At 48.5% G+C, this 16,170-nt stretch overlaps 1 protein-coding gene across 2 annotated transcripts in view; it reads right to left on the bottom strand.

Annotated features, from left to right (window-relative positions):
* The window catches only part of txlnba (taxilin beta a), a 38,654-nt gene extending 25,081 nt beyond the window's left edge, over positions 1 to 13,573 (bottom strand). The window contains exons 1-2 of one of the 2 annotated variants that reach the window (XM_078229430.1): positions 6,297 to 6,422; positions 5,221 to 5,445 (exon numbers count right to left, since the gene is read on the bottom strand). The gene's annotated coding sequence lies outside the window, so the exon portion shown is untranslated. Of the gene's footprint in view, positions 1 to 5,220; positions 5,446 to 6,296; positions 6,423 to 13,108 lie in introns of those variants that run through there. The other variant, XM_078229429.1, reaches the window with a different exon arrangement.
* Positions 13,574 to 16,170: the final 2,597 nt, after the last annotated feature.

Here is a 16,170-nt window from a genome sequence, read left to right as displayed (position 1 = left end):
TTTGAACCAAGGCTGTAGTGAGGTCAGGAGCGGAGTGGCCCTGGCTAAACCAAAACTGGGCGTCATTGAGCAGGTTATTGCTGAGCAGGTGCTGCTTGATAGCGCTGTTGATAACCCCTTCCATCACTTTACTGATGATCGAGAGTAGACTGATTGGGCGGTAATTGGCCGGGTTGGATTTGTCCTGCTTTTTGTGTACAGGACATACCTGGGCAATTTTCCACATTGTTGGGCAGATGCCAGTGTTGTAGCTGTACTGGAACAGCTCGGCTGGGTTGTGGCAAGTTCTGGAGCACAAGTCTTCAGTACTATTGCCAGAACATCGTCAGGGTCCATTGTCTTTGCAGCTGTTTCTTGACTTCTAATTCCAGATGTTTTATTGTGTTTAAATACATCTGCCGTGGTAGGATTCAAACCCGGGTCCTCAGAGCATTACCCTGGATCTCTGCTTGAATGACAATAACACTGCGTCACTGCCATCACCACCCCCGCATAATGCTGGCAGCCCTCACAAATCACCCCGATTGATAATTGGAATTAGAGGCAGAATTTCCTGTGACAGGCTGTGGATCCCCATCCTTTCCACTACCTTCCCAGGCGGTGACATTGCATCAGGGCAAGGTGTGTGTGTGTGTGTGTGTGTGTGTGTGTGTGTGTGTGTGTGTGTGTGTGTGTGTGTGAGTGTGTGTGAGTGTGTGAGTGTGCGCATGAGTGTTTTTAAAGTTTATTTATTAGTCACAAGTAGGCTTACATTAACGCTGCAATGAAGTTACTGTGAAAATCCCCTAGTCGCCACACTCTGGCGCCTGTTCAGGTACACTGAGGGAGAATTTAGCACGGTCAATGCACCCTAACCAGCACGCCTTTCGGACTGTGGGAGGAAACCGGAGCACCCGGGGGAAACCCACGCAGACACGGGGAGAATGTGCAAACTCCACACAGACAGTGACTCAAGCCAGGAATTGAACCCAGGTCCCTTGTGCTGTGAGGCAGCAGTGCTAACCACTGCGCTATCCTCTGTGTGAGAGTGTGTGTGTGTGTGAGAAAGTGAGTGTAAGTGTGCGAGTGTGCAGTGAGCAACACAGGAATATCCCTGAGGACAGATAGTATGTGCAGCACCCGTTGTGGTTAATTATATCTCTCTGCTTCATGAGGAAGGGAAGCAGCTGCTCTGTGGCTGGGGTTATTCACAGCATTGCTAAATAGGGCCATGTTGTCCAGTGTTTCTGGAACACCAAAGCAGCTGAAAATACAAAGTGATCCTCTCCACTCACAGACACTGCGGCTCATCAGCGGGACCCAACCATGGCCTCGAAATGATCCCCGGGGGTCTGGGTGTCTGCACATCCGACACACTAGATTCTGCTAATTCGACAGAGGGGATAACCCCTGCCCCCATACAACAAAGGGGGTGGCACAGTGGTTCGCACTGCTGTTTCACAGTGCCAGGGACCCGGGTTTGATTCCTGGCTTGGGTGACTGCCTGTGTGGAGTTTGCACGTTCTCCCCGTGTCTGCATGGGTTTCCTCCGGGTGCTCCGGTTTCCTCCCACGTTCTGAAAGACGTGCTGGTTAGGGTGCATTGACCCGAACAGGCGCCGGAGTGTGGCGACTAGGGGGATTTCACATTAACTTCATAGTAGTGTTAATGTCAGCCTTACTTGTGACTAATAAGTAAACTTTAAACTCCTCCCCCCATCCCCTATCCTCCATACAATTCCTCCCCCCACCACCCCCACCCTTGCTCAAAATGAAGCAGTGATAAACAGCTGATCTGACACAATAATTTGCATTTATATAGCACCCCCATCATAGTAAAATGTCCCAAAGTGCTTTACAGGAGCGTTAGCAAAAGACATTTGACACCCAGCCACATAAGATGATATGAGGACTGGTGAAACAAGGCTTGACCAGAGAGAGGTACGTTTTAAACAGCGTCCTAATGGGGGAAAGAGGCGGAGAGGTTTTTGGGAGGCAATTCCAGGGTCCAGAAAGATAAGGCTGGTGGAGCAATTAGATCAAGAATGTGTAAGAGGCCAGCATTGGATAAGCTCAAAGATCTCTGAAGGTGGAATTAGACATCACCGAGATAGGGAGAGAGTCCAAGGCAAAGAGGACACAGTTTAAAAATTAGGGATCTTCCATTTAGGATGGAGATAAGGAGAATTTATTTTCTCTCGGAGAGTCAATCGCCTGTAAAATCCTCTTCCCCAGAGAACCGTGAGTCCTTGAACATATTGGATGCCGAGTGAGACAGATTTCTGTTGGATAAGGGGGTCAAGGGGCAAGCAGGAAAGTGGGGTTAGGGCCACACACAGATCAGCCATCTTTGTATCGAGTGGCAGAGCAGGCTTGAGGGGCTGAATGGCCTCCTCCTGCTTCTAGTTCTTGTGAGGATGGAGGAGGGATTTGGAAACAAGGCTGAGAATTTGAAAATGGAAATGTTGCTTTACTGGAAGTCCGTGTAAGTTTGTGAGCACAGGGCTGATGGATGAATGGGGCTTGGGGATAGGTAGCACACATGAAGCAGAGTTTCGAATTGGCACAGGTTGATGGTGAGTGTGAGTTATTTATCACTTAGCAACCCAAAGCCTTAATGTTGTCCAGGTCTTGCTGCTCAATGGGCACAAACTCTGCCAGTATAATGGAGTGGCACAGTGATTAGCACTGCTGCCTCACAGCGCCAGGGACCCGAGTTCCAGTCCCGGCTTGGGTCACTGTGTGGAGTTTGCACATTCTTCCCGTGTCTGCGTGGGTTTCCTCCCCAGTACGAAAAACGTGCTGGTTAGATGCATTGGCCATGCTAAATTCTCCCTCAGTGTACCCGAACTGGCACCGAAGTGTGGTGACTAGGGGATTTTCACAGTAACTTCATTGCAGTGTCAATGTAAGCCTACTTGTGACTCTAATAAATAAAAACCTGAGGAGTTGTGAATGGTTTTGAACATCATGCAATCATCAGCGAACATCCCCAACCCTGGCCTCCTGATGGAGAGAAGGTAGCTGTCCACAAGGATATTACCACCAATGATGTCTGGTGAATGGTTGGCTGTTCACAGTTGATGTGGTTTCTACAGTTCGAGCTTGCGATTGATTTTCAGTTCACTGACGACTTCATCTGACTTAAGAACGCTTCTGAACTCAGAGGCTGGGATTCTCCAGTCCCGCTGCAGTGAATGGAGCTGTGGCTGAGTGCCAAATTCTCTGTTCTCGCTGACAGCGAGTGGAATTCACTACCACAGAAAGTAGTTGAGGCCAAAATGTTGCGTGATTTCAAGAAGAAATTAGATGTAGTTTTTGGGGCTAAAGGGATCAAGGGTGGAAGGGGGAAGAATCAGGATATTGAATTTGATGATCAGCCATGATCAAAATGAATGGCGGAGCAGGCTCGAAGGGCCGAATGGCCTCCTCCTGTTTCTAGTTTCTATGTTTCTATGTACGAGACTGGAGAATTCTGGCCAGAGTTTCGCAGCCATGTGCAAGTTAACACTATTCCGTGTTGAATTCTGTCAAAGCTTTTGGACAGGGTATTGAGTTTTGAACATTAGAGAAGTTGGCAGGCCAATTTGGACAGCAATCCCTACAGTGCAGAAGGTGGCCATTCGGCCCATCAAATCTGCACCGACCACAATCCCACTCAGGCCCCATCCCCATAACCCCATGCATTTACCCTGGCTAGTCCCCCTGACACTAAGGGGCGATTTAGCACAGCCAATCCACCTAACCTGCACATCTTTGGACTGTGGAAGGAAACCAGAGCACCCGGAGGAAACCCACGTGGACACGGGGAGAACGTGCAAACTCCACACAGACAGTGACCCAAGCTAGGAATCGAACCCAGGTCATTGGCACTGTGAGACAGCAATGCTAACCACTGTGGCACCGCGTCGCCCATGGAAGAGTCAGGTTTGAGTGATGGACAAGATCAGCCGGGATCATATTGAATGGCGGAGCAGGCTCGATGGGTCATATGGTTGACTCCTCCCTCTGTTTCCTGTGGTGTCAGCAGCAGATGGGGGAAGCGATGTCAAACAGGTGGAAGTTGGCAGTCTTGTGATGGACCCAGCGATGGATTGGCTTTGGGACTGGAAGCTCACCTCAGGATCAAAGCGGCAAGTGGTCTGGGTGAGCCGTGGGAACTGGGCAGCGAGAGGTGTGGAGTCTAATCGCTCAGAGTCGGAGTTCTTGCTCTTCAGTCCCTCCTGTTACTCACCAACCTACTTGCTCCCCAGTTTAATAGATTGTTCACAGGCAACAAGAAAATTGCACTGATTGGTCAATATAGTTAAACATCCCAGCTCGAATCTCTGCTCAAAGGTAGTGATACGCTTCAGAAACAGATCAAGATCAGAACACAAGTGGCTGTGGAATATGAAACCAATCAGAACAACCTGTGTTGTTAACCATAACCTGCTCATCTGTGCCTACTTCGGGCTGGCTTCAGACCTCATTACCATCTAAGTGCAAATATTGGGGTCAGGAGTTAAAGGCCAGAGGTCATGTAAAAGTGGCTACCCTTTCCATCAGGCACCTTTTGACCAAATGTGGCGATAAAAGCCCCAGTGAAACTGGAGTCAATGGGAATCAGGGAAAACTCTCCGCTGGTTGGAGTCATTCCTGGCACAAAGGAAGATGGTGGTTGGAGGTCAGTCATCTCAGCTCCAGGACATCTCTGCAGGAGTCCCTCAGGGTTAGTGTCCACGGCCCAACCATCTTCACCTGCTTCATCAATGACCTTCCCTCCATCATAAAGGTCAGAAGTGGGGATGTTTGCTGATAACTACACAATGTTCAGCACCATTCGCGATTCCTCTGATATTGGGGGAGTCAGTGGCCGCATGCAGCAAGAGCTGGGGCCGGATTCTCTGAACTCATTCGCAGCTGGGATTCTCCAGTCCCGCTGCAATGAATTCTCCAACTTCTCCATCCTCACTGCAGCGGCGTGAACAGCTGGAGAATTCTGGCCCTGGATAATATTCAAGCTCAGACTGATAAATGGCAAGTAACATTCGCACCACACAAGTGCCAGGCAATGATCATCACCAGCAAGAGAGAATCTAACCATCACCCTTTAACATTCAATGGCATTGCCACTGCCGAATCCCCCACGGTCAACATCCTGGGGGTTACCATTGACCAGAAACTGAACTGGACTCGCCATATAAATACTCTGGCTACAAAAGCAGATCAGAGGTTGGGAATTCCATGGTGAGTAACTCACCTCCCGACTCCTCAAAGCTTGTTCACCATCTACGAGACGCAGGTCAGGAGTGTGTTGGAATCCTCCCCACTTGCCTGGATGGGTGCGGTTCCAAGAACACCCAAGAAGCTCAACACCATCCAGATGTTGCAGTGTGTGAAAGATGGGATTGAACTGTGTTACCTCAGCTGGAAGGACTGTGGTCAGTTTGGGAACTTTGGGAAGGATGTCAAGGTTCTTGAGAAGCTGCAGATGAGAATTACTCAAATACTTCAGGGATAAGGAACTTCAGTTATTTTTTAAAAAAAGTTTATCTATTAGTGTCACAAGTAAGTTAACATTAACACTGCAATCAAGTTACTGTGAAAATCCCCTAGTCACCACACTCCAGCGCCTGTTTGGGTACACTGAGGGAGAATTTAGCATGGCCAATCTACCTAACCAGTACGTCTTTTGGACGTGGAGATTGGAGAAGATGGGATTATTCTCCTTAGAACTGAAGTGGTAAAGGTGAGATATGATGGAGGTGCTCAAAATCCTGAGCAGTTTTGAAAGAGAAAATAAGAAGATACTGGTTCCAGGAGCAGAAGAGTTGGTAACCATGGGGACAGATTTACCACAACTGGCAGAAGAACTAGAGGCAACATATTGTACACAACAAACTGTTCTGATCTGGAATCTACTATCTGAAAGGTTGGCAGAAGCAGATTCAATAGTAACTGGCACGAGAGAATTACATAAATACTTGAATGATTAAGGGAGAGGAACGAGGGGGGTGTGGGGTGAGACTGATTGGATAATGCTTTCAAAGGGCCAGCACAATCACAATGGACCGAATGGCTTCCTTCTGTATGATTGTACAATTGTAAATGGATTGCTTTGGGATTTTCCTGAGAGGTGCGATCGGGGCTTTATAAATGCAACTTCCTTTACATCTTTTTCAGGTTAAACAATTCAATCACAAAGGCTTCTGTCTGTCACTGTCTCCATGACTACCGGAGAGTCAGGGGACAAAGGAATAACTAAAAAGCTGAATAAAACCACCTCACAAATTCCACCCATGTATTTTACATAGAATACGACTTAAATAAGCGTACCTTTTCTTTTTCCTCTCTCCTTTCTTTCCCTTTGCTTTTATCTTCCCCCTTTGGGGTTATCTCTAGGCCGGTGGGGAGGGGTGCCTAGGCCGGAAGCACCTCAGTTTCACCAATATCGGTGACCCCCTTGTAAAATAGACACAGCAACATTTTTGATGGCAGATGGTTTCGGCTCCAGAGTTGATGACACGTTCCAGGAACTGCAGGCCCGAAGCCTCACCTGGAGTTGGGCCTCAGGCCTCAGTTTAATCTGGCACCTGTCTTGTCTCTGGGGCATCTCAGCCTGTCACACCTAAAATGGGCCACCCCCCCCCCCCACCCCAACCCCCATTTCTGTAACCTCCTCCGGCCCTACCACCCATGAAGATCTCCAACTGTGGCCGGTCCCGTTCAAGGAGCTGTCGGCGGAAGTGAAGGATTTCTGAGTGAAACTGGGATTATTTTAAAGCAAGAGTTTTGGATGCAAAGACGAAAGGAAGTTAGCAGATCGTTTTGGGCACAAGGTTGCACCTTATTTAGTTTAATTGCCTGGTGATTCAGCGACACTAGCTGTGCTGGAGCTGGAGGGTTCCAGACATGGAATCCTGCCTGCCTCTCCTCGCTGGATCATCTGCTGCACCTCGGTAGTGGTAGGGGAGCAGATCTCGGACATGGAAGCAGAGGGGGGGCTCACTCTTGGCCGCTGTGCAGGAAGGATGAGCGAGTGTCGTTAACACCCAGTCTCCTTCTGCACTGTAGGGATTCTATGATTCAACCAGCATTCTCTTTCCCGGTGACTCGCTGCTGCACTCAGCCAAGTACATGACCCCAGTTCAGGAACACAACATACTTCTCTCTGCACTTATCTATTGCTGTTAACAGAGACTGAAGTTTATCACTCTGAAAGTCAAGGTCAGAGAGTTTTACAGCACAATGAGGCCCTTTGGCCCATCGTGTTTGCGCTAGCCATCAAGAATCTATCTATTCTAACCCCATTTTCCAGCACTTGGTCCATATCATTGTATGCTGTGGCATTTCAAGTTCTCATCTAAATATTTCCTAAATGTTGTGAGTGTTCCATCCCTTTCAGACAGTGAGTTCCAGATTCCCACCACGCTCTGGGTGAAAAGGTTTCTCCTCAAATCCCCTCTAAATCTCCTGCCCCTTACCTTAAACCTATGCCCCCTGGTTATTGACCCCACTGCTAAGGGGAAAAGTTTTTTCTAATCTACCCTATCTATGTCCTTCATAACATCTGGACTTATCTTACAACCTGTAAAAGGAGCAAATCATTTCTTTTTGGCAGGGCTGTTATTTCCTTTCCAATAGAAGAGTATTTCTTACCTGAGAATTCACCTTGGTGTCAAATGAGATCCAGCAGACAAAGTGTCCTCCTTCAGTAAAATTCCCACTCCACCAATCCCATCACAGTCCACCCACAAAAAGTCCCATCCAATCAGGATTCTCATAGCTTGCTCTTTAGAATCATAGAATCCCTACAGCGCAGAGAGAGGCCATTCGGCCCATTGAGTCTGTACCGACTCTCCGACAGAGCATTTTACCAGGCCCCTCTCCTGCCCTATCCCCCTAACCTACACATCTTCAGACACTTAGGGACAATTTAGCATGGCCAACCCACCGAACCCACACATCTTTGGACTTTGGAAACCGGAGCACCGGGAGGAAACCCATGCAGACACTGGGAGAACATGCAAACTCCACACAGGCACTCACCCAACGCCGGAATCGAACCCAGCTCCCTGGCGCTGTGAGGCAGCAGTGCTAACCACTGTGCCACCCAGTTTAAGATTGGATGCTGCTGTGTCAGATCCAGCTGTGACTCAGAAATCCCAACGAAGAGGCTGATTCACTTAGAGCAGCATTTTCAAATCTCCCAGAATGCTTCCCCCAGCCACCGGGAGATTGATGCCAATTCCTGAAGAATCCCAGTCATTCCGGGAGGGTTGGTGATCCCACTCCACTGTTCTGCCCCTTCCCCTTGTACATCAGTCATTTCTCCGTGGGTCAACAGGTCCTAGGTTCAAGTCTCATTCCATTATCCAGCACAAAGTTCAAGGTGGACACTCTAGTGCGGCACTGAGGAGTGAGGTGCTTCCTTCAGCAAAGACATGAAACCAAGGCCCTATCTTCCCTGTCAGGTGGGTGCCCAGGATGCCGTGGCACTCTGTTGAAGGAGGGCAGGGGAGTGGTCTCCAGCCTCCTGGTCAATAATTATCCCTCAATAAACATCAGATCATCTGGCCATTCTCACCTTGCTGTGCGCCGATTTGGCTGTTGTGTTTCCTAAATTACACTCCAAAAATGTGTGGGTTAGGGGGATCGGCCATGCAAAATTGCCCCTGAGTGTCAGGGGGATTAGCTGGGGTGAATACGTGGGTTTCGGGCCTGCATGCGATTGTTGTCAGTACAGACTCAATGGGCCAAATGGCCTCGTTCTGCACTGTAGGGATTCTATGATTACAGCCATGACTAAACTTTCAAATGTACTTCATTGGCTGTAAAGTGCTTTCGTACTTCCTATGGTGGAGAAAGGTGCTAGTTAAATGCAAAGTCTTTCCTTCTTTCCTCTTGAGCATCTCCAGTTTTAATCAGTCTGCCATTGGCGTCCGTGCCTTTAGCTGTCTCGATGCTAAGCTCTGGAATTTCCTCCCTCAACCTCTCCGCCTTTCCCTCTTCTGAGTCGCTCCTTTGAACCTGCTTCATTGGCCGAGTGCAGTGAGAACCTGTGTTTGAACCCCTCAGATTAAACTTTACTTCATTTCACTGCAGAATTCAATTCACTTGGTGAATTCATAAGACCATAAGATATAGGAGCAGAATTAGGCCATTCGGCCCATCGAGCCTGCTCCGCCATTCAATCATGGCTGATATATCTCTCAATCCCATTCTCCCGCCTTTTGCCTCTAACCTTTGTTCCTCTTATCTACCTGTGTCTTAAGTACACTCAAAGACCCGGCCTCCACAGCCTCCTGCGGCAATGAATTCCACAGATTCACCACCCTCTGGCTGAAGAAATTCCTCCTCATCTCGGTTCTAAAGGGTCGTCCCTTTACTTTGAGGCTGTGCCCTTGGATCCTAGTCTCTCTGACTGATGGAAACCTTCCCCACGTCCACTCTATCCAGGGCCTTTCAGTATTCTGTAAGTTTCAATGAGATCCCCCCCCCATCCTTCTAAACACCATCGAGTACAGACCCAGAGTCCTCAACGCTCCTCAAACACCAACGTGAAGCACAACATGGCTGGATTGAGAGCAGCAGAACTCAGAGATATCGTGCTGGTTTTCTCTTTTGATGGAACACTGCATTTATCTACGTATTGCCTCCCATGACCCCAGGATGTAGCCACTTTGTCCATGCCACAAACAAAGAGGTAAATAGCTCATCAGATGGTAACAGTGAGGTTGGCTGTGGGATAAATATTGGGCTGGATATTGGACCAAATCCCTGTTGGCCTTTGAATGGTGCTGTGGGATCTTTTACATCCAACTCAGTTTAACCGATAGAAAATACAACACTGCACTAAAATGTCAAGCCCAGATTGTTCAAACAACAACAGCCTGCATTTATATAGCGCCTTTAAGGTCATCTGAAGGACCGTTATTTGGCATGGAGCCAATGATGGAGGTATTAAGACAGGTGACAAAAAGCTTGGTCAAAGAGGAAGGTTCCTAATGGAGGAAAGAGAGTTGGAGAGGCGGAGAGGTTCAAAGAGGTTTAGGCTCTGGATGACTGAAGGCACGCTGCCCAATGGTAGGACAGTGGGAGTGAACGGTGTACAAGCTGAACACCGAGACCTCAGGGGATTGTAGGATTGGAGGAGATCACAGATTGAGATAGGGAAGAGGCCAAGGCGGAGGGATGTGAACAAGTACAATAGAACTATTGCTGAAAAGAGGGACATGTGTTGCTGAAACTTTTCATCTTGCATTCATCAGGACAAACACAAGAATACTAAATTTCAAACAATCACAACAATTTATGCTGGAGGAGAAAAGGGTGCTGATTGGTTGGCAAGTTGACTCTGATTAGCCGAGGCATTGCTATGGACAAAGCAATGGGGAACTATAGGCTCCCCAAGCTCCCTGGGTAATTCAGAAAATGGCACCTGTCTTGAACATATTCCTTTTGTTTGCACAAAATGGGTCCCTGAATATGAATGTGCATCGCTTCTAGCAAGTGCAAATGAGCCACTTTACGAGCTGGACTGTTTACGGTAAATTGGTTGTTAATGTAACTACCAGCACACTCAGGATTGTCCAGCGAGTGCTGCCCAATCTCAAAATCACATCTAACTGTATACATTTTGAAGAACATTTTAAAATTGAGTTCCTGGTAGGTCAGGGGTGATGGGTGAGTGGAACTTGGTGCAAGTTCGGATGTGGACAGTAGAGATGAGGAAGTTTATATAAAAGGGAAGACGGGAGGTCAGTGAGGAGAGCAGGGGAACGGTTGAGCCCCGAGGTAGTAATAGTGGAAATGAGCATCTCAGGAATGGGGCATTGAACCCACGAAAACTACAGGCAAGAGAGAAGTGAGGACCTGAGGCTCCGATCAGAGAGGCTGAGAGTTCTGCTGGTGACGTTAGATTAAACCCTGTCTCTCTGTCCAACATTTAACTGCAACCGCTAACCCCAGCTAACCCCTGCATTATAATAGTGCGAGGCCGGCACATGAAGAGTTTACATGGGCTGCAGTCCCCCCCTACCTTAAAATAGTAGCGGCATCAGGTTTAGAATACTGCTAAATCCCAACAACAACTTGCATTGATATAGCACCTTTTTAAAGGTAAAACATCCCAAGACACTTTGCAGGAGTGTCGTCAGACACCGAGCCATCAGAGGATAAATACGGAGAGGGAACCAAAAGCTTGGTCAAAGGCGGCCGGATTTGAGGAACATCTCACAATTGGAAAGAGACGGAGGTTTATAAGTTCATAAGATATCGGAGCAGAATTAGGCCATTCGGCCCATCGAGTCTGCTCCGCCATTCAATCATGGCTGATATGCTCCTCATTTTCCTGCCTTCTCCCCATAACCCTTCAACCCATTACCAATTAAAAATCTGTCTAACTCCTCCTTAGATTTACTCACTGTCCCAGCATCCACCGCATTTTGTGGTAGCGAATTCCACACATTCACAACCCTTTGGGTGGCACAGTGGGTTAGCACTGCCGCCTCACAGCGCCAGGGACCCGGGTTCGATTCCAGCCTCGGGTCACTGTCTGTGCGGAGTCTGCACGTTCTCCCCGTGTCTGCGTGGGTTTCCTCCGGGTGCTCCGGTTTCCTCCCACAGTCCAAAGATGCGCGGGTTAGGTTGATTGGCCGTGCTAAATTGCCCCTTAGTGTCAGAGGGATTAGCAGGGTAAATGTACGGAGTTACGGGAATAGGGCCTGGGTGGGATTGTGGCCGGTACATACTCGATGGGCTGAATGGCCTCCTTCTGTAGGGATTCAATGAAACTCTATGAATCTCCTCAACTTTGCTTTAAATTTGCTACCCCTTATCCTAAGATGGGGAGGGAATTCCAGAGCTCAGGACCGAGACAGGGCTGGCAATGTTGGAGCGATTAAAACCGGGGATTCGGAAGAGGGCAGAGTGGCTGGAGTGCAGTAATCTTGGAGGGCTGGGGGAGGTTGGGGGCAGTTGCAACCGAGTGGGGGGATTCGAAAGCAGAGATGGATTTGCTCGCGTGAATCTGTGATGTCCTGCACAGACTCAGCTGTAACCCTGTTACTGCACAATCACGCTCCTGTGGATTAAGTCAGATGTTCCGATCCGTTAGCAACTGACAGCTGCCCAGTTGCTTGGGGAAGTTTCTCAACTTCTTAATTTAGTACGTGTGATAAACTCTCCCACTGAGGGTCAGCACGCATCAGCTTAAAATAATCAAGTGTTACTCTCCCCACCAATCCGGTCACAATAATAAAAACGAGAGCTTTGTTTGTTTTGGGACAGACGGTACCAGCTCTTAGCGGGAAACGCCGGGATTTTACCAGCGCACCCATCCCGATTCCGGCGAGGCTCGGAGAACGGAATTCTCCGTTGGCCTCGGGCGGGACATGCCGGTAAAATTCCGCCCTTTAAATTGGATTCTCTAATACCTGACATTTCCCCCAGTGACCTTGAAGTAAGGTTTGAACTTTGAGGCCAAGTTTGAGGGGCAAATGTCCGAAATAACGTTGCCGGGTTCAATTCAGTTTAAAGTTTAGAGTTCAGTGTCACAAGTCGGCTTACATTAACACCGCAATGAAGTTACTGTGTAAATCCCCTAGTCGCCCACACTCCGGCACCTGTTCGGGTACACTGAGGGAGAATTTAGCACGGCCAATGCACGTCTTTCGGACTGTGGGAGGAAACCGGGGCACCCGGAGGAAACCCACGCAGACACGGGGAGAACATGCAGATTCCACACCAAGACAGTAACCCAAGCCGGGAATCAAACCTGGGTCCCTGGCGCTGTGAGGCAGCAGTGCCAATCACTGCGTCACCATGCGAATTCCCACCAAATCAAAAGGTTAACTTATCACTGAATCAATTTTTTGCCTCTATCTCTCCCCTCCAAAACAAGCCAAAGAGTGAATGGCGTCACGTGATGAAGGAATACATTTAAAGGGGATTTAAGTTTCCCCCATTGTGCTTCCTGAGTGTGAGCTATGACAGATGGTAAATGCACACCACACCATCTCTGTACAAAGCCTCCCTCCTCTCTGCACCCCCAAGTTCAGAGAAGAGGTGACCTGTGTCTTGAACAGAAAGTGGGATTGTTACAATAACCCCTTTCTTTTCCCCGGAAGATTAAGAAGTAAACTCACCTCAGCCTGGCCCGTGCACTGTAGCGAAGTCGACTCACCTTCCTGAGTGATGGGACAGCTGAGAGGGAGTCAGGCAGAGAACAGCTCGCAGCTAAAAATAAGCGAGGTCAACAGTGAACGAGTGGGAAGGGCTTGTCGGGGCTACACTGGTCTCAGGGGAGTACCCCTGAGATAAACCCTGGAACAACTACAACCAAACCCCCCCTCCCTAACCGAGCTCTCTCAGTTTATTTCTGAAATGTTAACTTGGTACCAGAGAGGGTTGGAGTTAACTAATGACATTAATCTGGCAGGTTATGCAGTTGTGGTTCAGTCACGTCATTGTAACACCACATTAACTGGCTGTTGATAATCAAACACCATCACATAGAATTCGCAGCACAGGAATAGATCACAGAATTCAATCAACCCCTCAACAGCCCCTTTGAACCTCCTCCCACCATGACTTTACCTCACTCCATCAGTATAACCTTCTCTTGTCTCTCTGCATCCGGTCTTGTAATTAATTGGTGAGATTCATTTAAAATTGGATTCCTTAATTGGCTGACAAGTTAATAGCATTAGATAACCATTCATTACATAGATTCAAATCCAGGTCAATTGTTAATTTTAACACTGATGTTGATAGATTTTTGCTGGCCTAGATGTATTAAGGGATTAGAGACAAAGGCAGGTACAGATTAGCCATGTCCTCATTGAATGGTAGAATAGCCTCGAGGGGCTGAATGGCCTCCTCCTGTTCCCATGTTCCTGTTGTTACCCTGGTTGCCATCCCTTCCTCTTTGGTTGGTGATGTTAACCTTCAGGGACATTTGAATGGTCAACTCACATTTGTTTGGACATTGTCCATTTGTCAGTGATTCCCTGCTCCTGGGGTAAACCCACTCGCTAACTTCATCTGAATGAGCTGACCGCATTCGCGCTGTCCTTGCTTTGACATCGCCCATGCAGTGTTCTGTTTCAATTCCCGTCCTTTCTCTCTCTGCCACAGATCATCCTTCCATTTTTAATCCATTTCTTTCATGTGGGCATCTTGCCCAAGGGCACCATTTGCGCCCATTGCTACAGAAGGTGGCAGTGGCGAGCTGCCCTCTTGAACTGCTGTAGGTACACCCGCAGTGCTGTTAGGGAGGGAGTTCCAGGATTTCGCCATCACCACTGGCCTTGCTCATCCCGAAACCGTAAAATCCCGCCCGTAGTCAATGGACCTTTCCCGTGCTCCGCCCCTCACCCGCTCCGATTCCCGTGACGAGCAGGACGGGAAAATTCCGGCTGATATTTCTTCCTTTTGAACATCACTAAAGCAGTCAACTAGTCATTATCACATTGCTGTTTGTGGGATCTTACTGTGTGCAAATTGGCTGCAACATTTCCTACATAGAATCATAGAACCCCTACAGTGCAGAATGAGGCCATTCAGCTCATTGAGCCTGCGGCGACTCTCTGACAGAGCATCTCACCCAGGCCCTATCTCTGTAACCCCACATATTTACCCCGCTAATCCCCCTAACCTGCACATCTTTGGACACTAAGGGGCAATTTAGCATGGCTAATCCACCTAACATCCCAAATTACTGTGCTTTGAAAGGGACACTTCATTGGTTGTAAGGTGTTTTGGGATGTTCTGTTGTAAACTGTGTTGTATTATATAAATCCAAGTCTTCCTTTATTGGTATCGGTCAGTAAGGAGGAGCTGAAGATGCTGTCGGAGTGATTGGTACCTTCAGAAGCTAAATACACCTTTTATACCAACTACACCTGCGCTGAGATCCAGTAGAGGCGGCAGAGGGACTTCACTGAGGAGCATTCTGGGAGAAGTCACCTTGACTGTACTGTGGGTCACAGTAGAACCTCTCTAGTGATTGGAGGAGTTCTACCACCAGACAAGGATTGTTTTCACTGGAAAGACAGAGGCTGAGGGGAGACCCGATAGAGGTCTACAAAATGATAAGAGACATAGAAAGGGTGGATGGTCAGAGGCTTTTTCCCCAGGGTGGAAGTGTCAATTGCAAGGGGGCACAGGTTCAAGGTGAGAGGGGGAAAGTTTAAGGGAGATGTGCGGGGAGGTTTTTCATGCAGAGAGTGGTGGGTGCCTGGAACATGCTGCCTGAGGAGGTGGTGGAAGCAGGAACATTAGCAACATTTAAGAGGCATCTGGATGGGTCCATGAATAGGGAGGGAATAGAGGGATACAGACCGAGTAAGGGCAGAAGGTTTAGTTAGGGCATCATGATTGGCACAGGCTTGGAGGGCCGAAGGGCCTGTTCCTGTGCTGTACTGTTCTTTATTTGAGTTTGCACACAGGTTAGAGTTAGGGTTAATTTAAAACAGATGGTGAATAGAGTGGTGATCTCTGTATCAAAATAGGGGAGGATTTTCCAGCCCCTCCTATTGCCTGGGTCATCCAGTCCCGCCGAGAGTTGGTGTATTTTTGCCTGGGCTGCTGAAACTGCCCGCGGCAACTCTTGCCACCATGGGGCTGGAAAATCTTGGCCATAGATTGTGGTCAGGATTCTCCTGCCATTCACACCGGTGGGATTCTCCAGACACGCTGCAGTGAAGGGAGATTTGGCTGGGCGCCAAATTCTCCGAGCTCGCTGGCAGCAGTGGGGAGGTGCGAACAGCCGGAGGGAGAATTCTGTTTCTCCCGCAGTGTTTGCAGTACCACATTTCCTCACCAGGTGGCATAGGCACACCACGATTGGAAAACAGCTTCCCAGTTAAGAGCGAGGATCCTTAACTGACACTGTGCGAGTTCCAGAGAAACCAAACACAGGGCTAAGAACTTAAATAGGAATTAAACCTCATGGAAGGGACAAGAAAACTAGCTAACCTGGTGTGGCGAAAGATAATGAAACTCTTCCCTCTGGCAAGTGTCTCCGTAACCAAGAGGCCAGAGATTTAAAATCATGGACAAAAGACATTTTTCACTTGGAGGGGATTGTTGAGATCTGGATCACTTCGTACTAATCACTGCCTCACAGCGCCAGGGTCCCAAGTTCGATTCCGGCCTCAGGTCACTGCCTGTGTGGAGCCTGCACGTTCTCCCCGTGTCTGCGTGG

Source organism: Mustelus asterias, chromosome 15, assembly GCF_964213995.1.
Source record: "Mustelus asterias chromosome 15, sMusAst1.hap1.1, whole genome shotgun sequence".
Classification (NCBI taxonomy): domain Eukaryota; kingdom Metazoa; phylum Chordata; class Chondrichthyes; order Carcharhiniformes; family Triakidae; genus Mustelus; species Mustelus asterias.
The sequence above is the reverse complement of the archived record's forward strand: the minus strand, read 5'-3'. Positions and strand labels throughout refer to the sequence as shown.